This window comes from Rhipicephalus microplus, unplaced genomic scaffold (genome assembly GCF_043290135.1).
Source record: "Rhipicephalus microplus isolate Deutch F79 unplaced genomic scaffold, USDA_Rmic scaffold_76, whole genome shotgun sequence".
NCBI lineage: Eukaryota > Metazoa > Arthropoda > Arachnida > Ixodida > Ixodidae > Rhipicephalus > Rhipicephalus microplus.
In genome coordinates, this window is record NW_027464649.1 from 447,501 (window position 1) to 458,403 (window position 10,903).

Consider the following 10,903-nt stretch of genomic DNA (forward strand, 5'->3'; position numbering starts at 1 on the left):
TCTGCTCCCTTTGCATCGTTCCGTCGGCGCCAGCATACCACCTGCTCTTACGGTTTTAAGCAATCTTTCACTAACAGCGGCTATAACAGCATCAGGGTACCCTGCCTGCCGCAACTTAACTGCTTGTTCACACATGCTTTGTCTAATCAAATGCGGGCATGACTTTGAGATGGCAGACCGGATACAGGAGCTGGCTATTCCGTTCTTTACAAGTCTGGAGTGACCAGACTGGTAGTCGAGCAAGCCCTTTTGAGACCTTGGTTTATATCGCCAGCATATACTATCAGGGTTAAATGCTAACTGGAGGTCTAAATACTGCAAAGCATCGTTCCGGGGTACCTCACATGTGAACGTCAAACCGTGCCCTTGCTCCCTGAACACCTTCATTACATTAATCATTTTTTCGATAAAAACACACCTGTCCACGAAAACCAAGTAATCGTCAACATAACGAAACACTTTGATTGCCAGATCAACAAGACTACCCTGTATAGCCCTGTCCACCTTTGCTATTGCCAAGAATTTTCGAGAAGTGTCGCACAACCCTTCCAAGGTAAAAAAGCAAGCAGTGGAACTGCTCAAAAGCCTAAGTTTAGATAAATTGGTCAATAAGGTAAAGAAAGAAATGGGTGATACTCTAGATGTTTTCTTTACCGCTAAGACCCATAAGCCTGACGTTCCCTTCCGTACCATAGTTTCTGAAAGGAACACTTGGCTTCAAGTAGTGTCCCGATATCTTCAAAAGAACCTTGAATCTCTGGGTGTGGTTGACCCTTTTCAAGTGGCCAGTTCGGATATGCTCGTAGATTTTCTTAGGAACAACGACTCGGGAGGTTTAAGGGCATTTAGCCTCGACATAGAGGATCTTTACTACTCCTTACCGCAAGCCCCTCTTCTGCAGAGTGTAAAGGAGTGTATTGGGAATCAAGAGGACGAACATGAGTTCACCTCTCGTTCAGGTGTGTCAGTTGAGGGGTTCCTCGAGGTACTGAGGTGTTACCTGGAAGCGACACTTGTCACTTGGAAAGGGAAAGTATTTGCTCAGAAATCTGGCGTATGTATCGGTTCGTGTGTCGCGCCTATTCTGAGCACAATATTTTTGGCAAAGGTGGACAGGGCTATACAGGGTAGTCTTGTTGATCTGGCAATCAAAGTGTTTCGTTATGTTGACGATTACTTGGTTTTCGTGGACAGGTGTGTTTTTATCGAAAAAATGATAAATGTAATGAAGGTGTTCAGGGAGCAAGGGCACGGTTTGACGTTCACATGTGAGGTACCCCGGAACGATGCTTTGCAGTATTTAGACCTCCAGTTAGCATTTAACCCTGATAGTATATGCTGGCGATATAAACCAAGGTCTCAAAAGGGCTTGCTCGACTACCAGTCTGGTCACTCCAGACTTGTAAAGAACGGAATAGCCAGCTCCTGTATCCGGTCTGCCATCTCAAAGTCATGCCCGCATTTGATTAGACAAAGCATGTGTGAACAAGCAGTTAAGTTGCGGCAGGCAGGGTACCCTGATGCTGTTATAGCCGCTGTTAGTGAAAGATTGCTTAAAACCGTAAGAGCAGGTGGTATGCTGGCGCCGACGGAACGATGCAAAGGGAGCAGACCTTTCTCGGTAATCCCTTATATTCACGGAGTGTCCCACCGGTTTAAGAGAGTGGCGGCACGCTTTGGCGTCAACGTGGTGTTTTCAGCCAAAAGTAAACTGAAGGATATTTGCCCGAGACTGCAGCACCTTGAAAATAAAAAAAGTGGTAAAAAAGGCAAGTGCACAATGAGACATGGCATTCGTTTCGTGTCTTGTGTAAAAGGGGTGGTATACGAGACGCCCTTTTCGTGCGGACACGTTTACGTGGGCCAATCTGGGCGGTGTCTCAATATCCGTCTACGCGAGCACCACAGCTCTTTGAAAGGCACACCGTCATCCCACTTGGCATTACATTGCCGTCAGTGTGGCTGCACTCCAATGTTCGAACAAACAGCTGTGCTATTCCGTCACAGAGAGCAGCTAACCCGAGAATTAGTTGAGGCCTGTATCATCCGAAAACATGGCGATAAGTGCGTGAGTCAACCGTCTGTACTCCTTCACGATAAAGAGTTTTCATTCCTAATGAGCACGTTTTCGTAGTTTCACCGAGTTAAGCCTGCGCAGTTGGTATTATATTTTTCGTTTGTAGGGTTTTTCGGGGGGCTGTTAAGTTTTTCTAAATTTTTTTTTTCTTGGTTCCTTTTACACATGCGCGTTTACCTGTTTATTCCCTGATATTACATTTTTTAGTTTTGTTTGACATTGTATAACATTATATGTGTAAAAAAAGAAGGCGTGAGATTTCTGAGATTTGATTTCGTATATATTCATGTGTGTTTCCTAATAAACTTGGTTTGAAGTTTAGCGCTCGTGTTGTCTACGTTTCTTTCTTTTGTCTCCGTGTTGTGGCGCTAAGATTTCTTAGTCTAACATGACCTTCGCACTTCTATCGTTAGAAAACGTTTTACTCGCTACTTTACATTGCTTTCTACGACATTACGACGGTTTCAAGCACTTTCACATTAGATATCACAGTTCCCAACTTGTAAAGGTGAAAAACACTGCATCTCACTAAGTGACATTGTTTAATGCGGTTTTACGACGGTTCATACCTTAACCTAACCTAACCTAACCTAACCTTACCTAACCTAACCTAACCTAACCCAACCCAACTTAACCTAACCTAACCTAACCTAACCTAAACTAACCTAACCCAACCTAACCTAACCTAACCTAACCTAACCCAACCTAACCCAACCCAACCCAACCTAACCTAACCTAAGCTAACCTAACCTAACCTAACCAAACCTAACCTAACCTAACTTAACCTAACCTAACGTAACCTAACCTAACCTATTCTAACGTAAACTAACCTTACCTGACCTAACCTAACCTAACGTAACCTAACCTAACCTAACATAACCTAACGTAACCTAACCTAACCTAACCTAACGTAACCTAACCTAACCCAACCTAACCCAACCCAACCCAACCCAACAACACCCAACCCAACCTAACCTAACCTAACCTAACCTTACCTAACCTAACCAAATTATCCTTACCTAACCTAACCTAACCTAACGTAACCTAACCTAACGTAACCTAACCTAACCTAACCTAACCCAACCTAACCTAACCTAACCGAACTCAACCCAACCTAACCTAATCTAACCTAACCTAACCTAACCTAACCAAACCTAACCTAACCTAACCTAACCTAACCTAACCTAACCTAACCTAACGACGGTTGCAAGCGCTTTCACATTAAATATCGCAGTTCCCCACTTTTAATGGTGAAAAACACTGCATCTCAGTAATTGACATTGTTTAATGCGGTTTTACGACGGTTCATATCTTAACCTAACCTAACATTCGCACTTGTATCTAAAAACGCTCTATTACACTGTTTTGTTCACAATTACGATATTTGCTTGACCTCACAGTTTCTCACCAACTTATTGCAGTACAGAACGCTGTATCTCGCTAAATGACATTGTTCTTTAAGGTTTCACGATGCTTGCATGCGCTTTACCGAGAATATTACAATATAGCAGTTTCGCACTTGTAACGGTAGAACACGCAGTATTTAGCTTGTTCATGCCGTTTTGTGTGCATTCACAACATTTCGCCTATCGCAGTTTAATACTCGCAATAAAACAACACTATCTCGTTAGATGACGTCGTTTTTGGTAGTTTCACGACGCTACCTAGCTTGAACTAACCTAACCTAACCTAACCTTCGCACTTCTATCGTTATAAAACGTTTTACTCGCCACTTTACAATGTTTTCTACAAGATTACGACGGTTTCATGCGCTTTCACATTAGATATCGCAGTTCCCAACTTGTAAAGGTGAAAAACACTGCATCTCACTAAGTGACATTGTTTATTGCGGTTTTACGACGGTTCATACCTTAACCTAACGTAACCTAACCTAACCTAACCCAACCTAACCTAACATAACCTAACCTAACCTAACCTAACCAAACCTAACCTAACCTAACCTAACGACGTTTGCAAGTGCTTTCACATTAGATATCGCAGTTCCCAACTTGTAATGGTGAAAAACACTGCATCTCACTAAGTGACATTGTTTATTACAGTTTTACGACGGTTGATATGTCAACCTAACCTAACATTCGCACTTGTATCTAAAGACGCTCAATTACATTGTTTCGTTCACAATTACGATATTTGCTTGACCTCACAGTTTCTCACCAACTTATTACAGTACAGAACGCTGTATCTCGCTAAATGACATCGTTCTTTAAGGTTTCACGATACTTGCATGCGCTTTACCGAGAATGTCACAACATAGCAGTTTCGCACTTGTAACGGTACAACACGCAGTATTTGGCTTGTTCATGCCGTTTTGAGTGCTTTCACAACATTTTACCTGTCGCAGTTTCGTACTCGCATTAAAACAACACTATCTCGTTAGATGACGTCGTTTTTGGTGGTTTCACGACGCTACCTAGCTTAAACTAACATAACTCAAACTAACCGGACCTTCGCACTTCTATCGTTAGAAAACGTTTTATTCGCTACTTTACAATGTTTTCTACAAGATTACGACGGTTTCATGCGCTTTCACATTAGATATCGCAGTTCCCGACTTGTAATGGTGAAAAACACAGCATCTCACTGACATTGTTTAACGCGGTTTTAGCGCAGTTCATATCTTAACCTTACCTAACCTTACCTAAATCAACCTAACCTAACCTAACCAAACCTTACCTAACATACCCTAACCTAACCTAACCTAACCTAACCTAACCAAACCTAACCTAACCTAACCTAACGTAACCTAACCTAACCTAACCTAACCTAACCTAACCTAACCTAACCTAACGACGTTTGCAAGCGCTTTCACATTAGATATCGCAGTTCCCGACTTGTAATGGTGAAAAACACTGCATCTCACTAAGTGACATTGATTAATGCGGTTTTACGACGGTTCATATCTTAACCTAACCTAACATTCGCACTTGTATTAAAAAACGCTCTATTACACTGTTTCGTTCACAATAAGATATTTGCATAACCTCACAGTTTTTCACCAACTTATTGCAGTACAGAACGCTGTATCTCGCTAAATGACATCGTTCTTAAAGGTTTCACGATGCTTGCATGCGCTTTAACGAGAATATCACAATATAGCAGTTTCGCACTTGTAACGGTAGAACACGCAGTATTTGGCTTGTTCATGCCGTTTTGTGTGCATTCACAACATTTTACCTATCGCAGTTTCGTACTCGCAATAAAACAACACTATCTCGTTAGATGACGTTGTTTTTGGTAGTTTCACGACGCTACCTAGCTTAAACTAACATAACTCAACCTAACATGACCTTCGCACTTCTATCGTTAGAAAACGTTTTACTCGCTACTTTACATTGCTTTCTACAACATTACGACGGTTTCAAGCGCTTTCACATTAGATATCACAGTTCCCAACTTGTAAAGGTGAAAAACACTGCATCTCACTAAGTGACATTGTTTAATGCGGTTTTACGACGGTTCATACCTTACCCTAACCTAACCTAACCTAACCTAACCTTACCTAACCTAACCTAACCTAACCTAACCCAACCCAACTTAACCTAACCTAACCTAACCTAAACTAACCTAACCCAACCTAACCTAACCTAACCCAACCTAACCCAACCCAACCCAACCTAACCTAACCTAAGCTAACCTAACCTAACCTAACCTAACCAAACCTAACCTAACCTAACTTAACCTAACCTAACGTAACCTAACCTAACCTAACCTATTCTAACGTAACCTAACCTTACCTGACCTAACCTAACCTAACGTAACCTAACCTAACCTAACATAACCTAACGTAACCTAACCTAACCTAACCTAACGTAACCTAACCTAACCTAACCCAACCTAACCCAACCCAACCCAACCCAACAACACCCAACCCAACCTAACCTAACCTAACCTAACCTTACCTAACCTAACCTAACGTAACCTAACCTAACGTAACCTAACCTAACCTAACCTAACCCAACCTAACCTAACCTAACCTAACCTAACCCAACTCAACCCAACCCAACCTAACCTAACCTAACCTAACCTAACCTAACCTAACCTAACCTAACGACGGTTGCAAGCGCTTTCACATTAAATATCGCAGTTCCCCACTTTTAATGGTGAAAAACACTGCATCTCAGTAATTGACATTGTTTAATGCGGTTTTACGACGGTTCATATCTTAACCTAACCTAACATTCGCACTTGTATCTAAAAACGCTCTATTACACTGTTTTGTTCACAATTACGATATTTGCATAACCTCACAGTTTTTCACCAACTTATTGCAGTACAGAACGCTGTATCTCGCTAAATGACATTGTTCTTTAAGGTTTCACGATGCTTGCATGCGCTTTAACGAGAATATTACAATATAGCAGTTTCGCATTTGTAACGGTAGAACACGCAGTATTTGGCTTGTTCATGCCGTTTTGTGTGCATTCACAACATTTCACCTATCGCAGTTTAATACTCGCAATAAAACAACACTATCTCGTTAGATGACGTCGTTTTTGGTAGTTTCACGACGCTACCTAGCTTAAACTAACCTAACATAACCTAACCTTCGCACTTCTATCGTTATAAAACGTTTTACTCGCCACTTTACAATGTTTTCTACAAGATTACGACGGTTTCATGCGCTTTCACATTAGATATCGCAGTTCCCAACTTGTAAAGGTGAAAAACACTGCATCTCACTAAGTGACATTGTTTATTGCGGTTTTACGAGGGTTCATACCTTAACCTAACGTAACCTAACCTAACCTAACCCAACCTAACCTAACCTAACCTAACCTAACCTAACCTAACCAAACCTAACCTAACCTAACCTAACGACGTTTGCAAGTGCTTTCACATTAGATATCGCAGTTCCCAACTTGTAATGGTGAAAAACACTGCATCTCACTAAGTGACATTGTTTAATGCGGTTTTACGACGGTTCATATCTTAACCTAACCTAACATTCGTACTTGTATTGAAAAACGCTCTATTACACTGTTTCGTTCACAATTACGATATTTGCATAACCTCACAGTTTTTCACCAACTTATTGCAGTACAGAACGCTGTATCTCGCTAAATGACATCGTTCTTTAAGGTTTCACGATGCTTGCATGCGCTTTAACGAGAATATCACAATATAGCAGTTTCGCACTTGTAACGGTAGAACACGCAGTATTTGGCTTGTTCATGCCGTTTTGTGTGCATTCACAACATTTTACCTATCGCAGTTTAATACTCGCAATAAAACAACACTATCTCGTTAGATGACGTCGTTTTTGGTAGTTTCACGACGCTACCTAGCTTAAACTAACCTAACCTAACCTAACGTTCGCACTTCTATCGTTAGAAAACGTTTTACTCGCAACTTTACAATGTTTTCTACAAGATTACGACGGTTTCATGCGCTTTCACATTAGATATCGTAGTTCCCGACTTGTAATGTTGAAAAACACTACATCTCACTAAGTGACATTGTTTTATGCGGTTTTACGACGGTTGATATGTCAACCTAACCTAACATTCGCACTTGTATCTAAAGACGCTCAATTACACTGTTTCGTTCACAATTACGATATTTGCTTGACCTCACAGTTTCTCACCAACCTATTACAGTACAGAACGCTGTATCTCGCTAAATGACATCGTTCTTTAAGGTTTCACGATACTTGCATGCGCTTTACCGAGAATGTCACAACATAGCAGTTTCGCACTTGTAACGGTACAACACGCAGTATTTGGCTTGTTCATGCCGTTTTGTGTGCTTTCACAACATTTTACCTGTCGCAGTTTCGTACTCGCATTAAAACAACACTATCTCGTTAGATGACGTCGTTTTTGGTGGTTTCACGACGCTACCTAGCTTAAACTAACATAACTCAAACTAACCGAACCTTCGCACTTCTATCGTTAGAAAACGTTTTATTCGCTACTTTACAATGTTTTCTACAAGATTACGACGGTTTCATGCGCTTTCACATTAGATATCGCAGTTCCCGACTTGTAATGGTGAAAAACACAGCATCCCACTAAGTGACATCGTTTAACGCGGTTTTAGCGCGGTTCATATCTTAACCTAACATAACCTTACCTAAACCAACCTAACCTAACCTAACCTAACCAAACCTTACCTAACATACCCTAACCTAACCTAACCTAACCTAACCAAACCTAACCTAACCTAACCTAACGTAACCTAACCTAACCTAACCTAACCTAACGACGTTTGCAAGCGCTTTCACATTAGATATCGCAGTTCCCGACTTGTAATGGTGAAAAACACTGCATCTCACTAAGTGACATTGATTGATGCTTTTTTACGACGGTTCATATCTTAACGTAACCTAACATTCGCACTTGTATTAAAAAACGCTCTATTACACTGTTTCGTTCACAATTACGATATTTGCATAACCTCACAGTTTTTCACCAACTTATTGCAGTACAGAACGCTGTATCTCGCTAAATGACATTGTTCTTTAAGGTTTCACGATGCTTGCATGCGCTTTAACGAGAATATCACAATATAGCAGTTTCGCACTTGTAACGGTAGAACACGCAGTATTTGGCTTGTTCATGCCGTTTTGTGTGCTTTCACAACATTTCACCTATCGCAGTTTAATACTCGCTATAAAACAACACTATCTCGTTAGATGACGTCGTTTTTGGTAGTTTCACGACGCTACCTAGCTTAAACTAACCTAACCTAACCTAACCTTCGCACTTCTATCGTTAGAAAACGTTTTACTCGCTACTTTACATTGCTTTCTACAACATTACGACGGTTTCAAGCGCTTTCACATTAGATATCGCAGTTCCCAACTTGTAAAGGTGAAAAACACTGCATCTCACTAAGTGACATTGTTTATTGCGGTTTTACGACGGTTCATACCTTAACCTAACCTAACATTCGCACTTGTATTAAAAAACGCTCTATTACACTGTTTCGTTCACAATTAGGATATTTGCATAACCTCACAGTTTTTCACCAACTAATTGCAGTAAAGAACGCTGTATCTCGCTAAATGACATCGTTCTTTAAGGTTTCACGATGCTTGCATGCGCTTTAACGAGAATATCACAACATAGCAGTTTCGCACTTGTAACGGTACAACACGCAGTATTTGGCTTGTTCATGCCGTTTTGTGTGCTTTCACAACATTTCACCTATCGCAGTTTCGTACTCGCAATAAAACAACACTATCTCGTTAGATGACGTTGTTTTTGGTAGTTTCACGACGCTACCTAGCTTAAACTAACATAACTCAACCTAACATGACCTTCGCACTTCTATAGTTAGAAAACGTTTTACTCGCTACTTTATATTGCTTTCTACAACATTACGACGGTTTCAAGCGCTTTCACATTAGATATCACAGTTCCCAACTTGTAAAGGTGAAAAACACTGCATCTCACTAAGTGACATTGTTTAATGCGGTTTTACGACGGTTCATACCTTACCCTAACCTAACCTAACCTAACCTAACCTTACCTAACCTAACCTAACCTAACCTAACCCAACCCAACTTAACCTAACCTAACCTAACCTAAACTAACCTAACCCAACCTAACCTAACCTAACCCAACCTAACCCAACCCAACCCAACCTAACCTAACCTAAGCTAACCTAACCTAACCTAACCTAACCAAACCTAACCTAACCTAACTTAACCTAACCTAACGTAACCTAACCTAACCTAACCTATTCTAACGTAACCTAACCTTACCTGACCTAACCTAACCTAACGTAACCTAACCTAACCTAACATAACCTAACGTAACCTAACCTAACCTAACCTAACCTAACGTAACCTAACCTAACCTAACCCAACCTAACCCAACCCAACCCAACAACACCCAACCCAACCTAACCTAACCTAACCTAACCTTACCTAACCTAACCTAACCTAACCTAACCTAACGTAACCTAACCTAACCTAACCTAACCCAACCTAACCTAACCTAACCTAACCTAACCCAACTCAACCCAACCCAACCTAACCTAACCTAACCTAACCTAACCTAACCTAACCTAACGACGGTTGCAAGCGCTTTCACATTAAATATCGCAGTTCCCCACTTTTATTGGTGAAAAACACTGCATCTCAGTAATTGACATTGTTTAATGCGGTTTTACGACGGTTCATATCTTAACCTAACCTAACATTCGCACTTTTATCTAAAAACGCTCTATTACACTGTTTTGTTCACAATTACGATATTTGCATAACCTCACAGTTTTTCACCAACTTATTGCAGTACAGAACGCTGTATCTCGCTAAATGACATTGTTCTTTAAGGTTTCACGATGCTTGCATGCGCTTTAACGAGAATATTACAATATAGCAGTTTCGCACTTGTAACGGTAGAACACGCAGTATTTGGCTTGTTCATGCCGTTTTGTGTGCTTTCACAACATTTCACCTATCGCAGTTTCGTACTCGCAATAAAACAACACTATCTCGTTAGATGACGTTGTTTTTGGTAGTTTCACGACGCTACCTAGCTTAAACTAACCTAACCTAACCTAACCTTCGCACTTCTATCGTTAGAAAACGTTTTACTCGCTACTTTACATTGCTTTCTACAACATTACGACGGTTTCAAGCGCTTTCACATTAGATATCGCAGTTCCCAACTTGTAAAGGTGAAAAACACTGCATCTCACTAAGTGACATTGTTTATTGCGGTTTTACGACGGTTCATACCTTAACCTAACCTAACATTCGCACTTGTATTAAAAAACGCTCTATTACACTGTTTCGTTCACAATTAGGATATTTGCATAACCTCACAGTTTTTCACCAACTAATTGCAGTAAAGA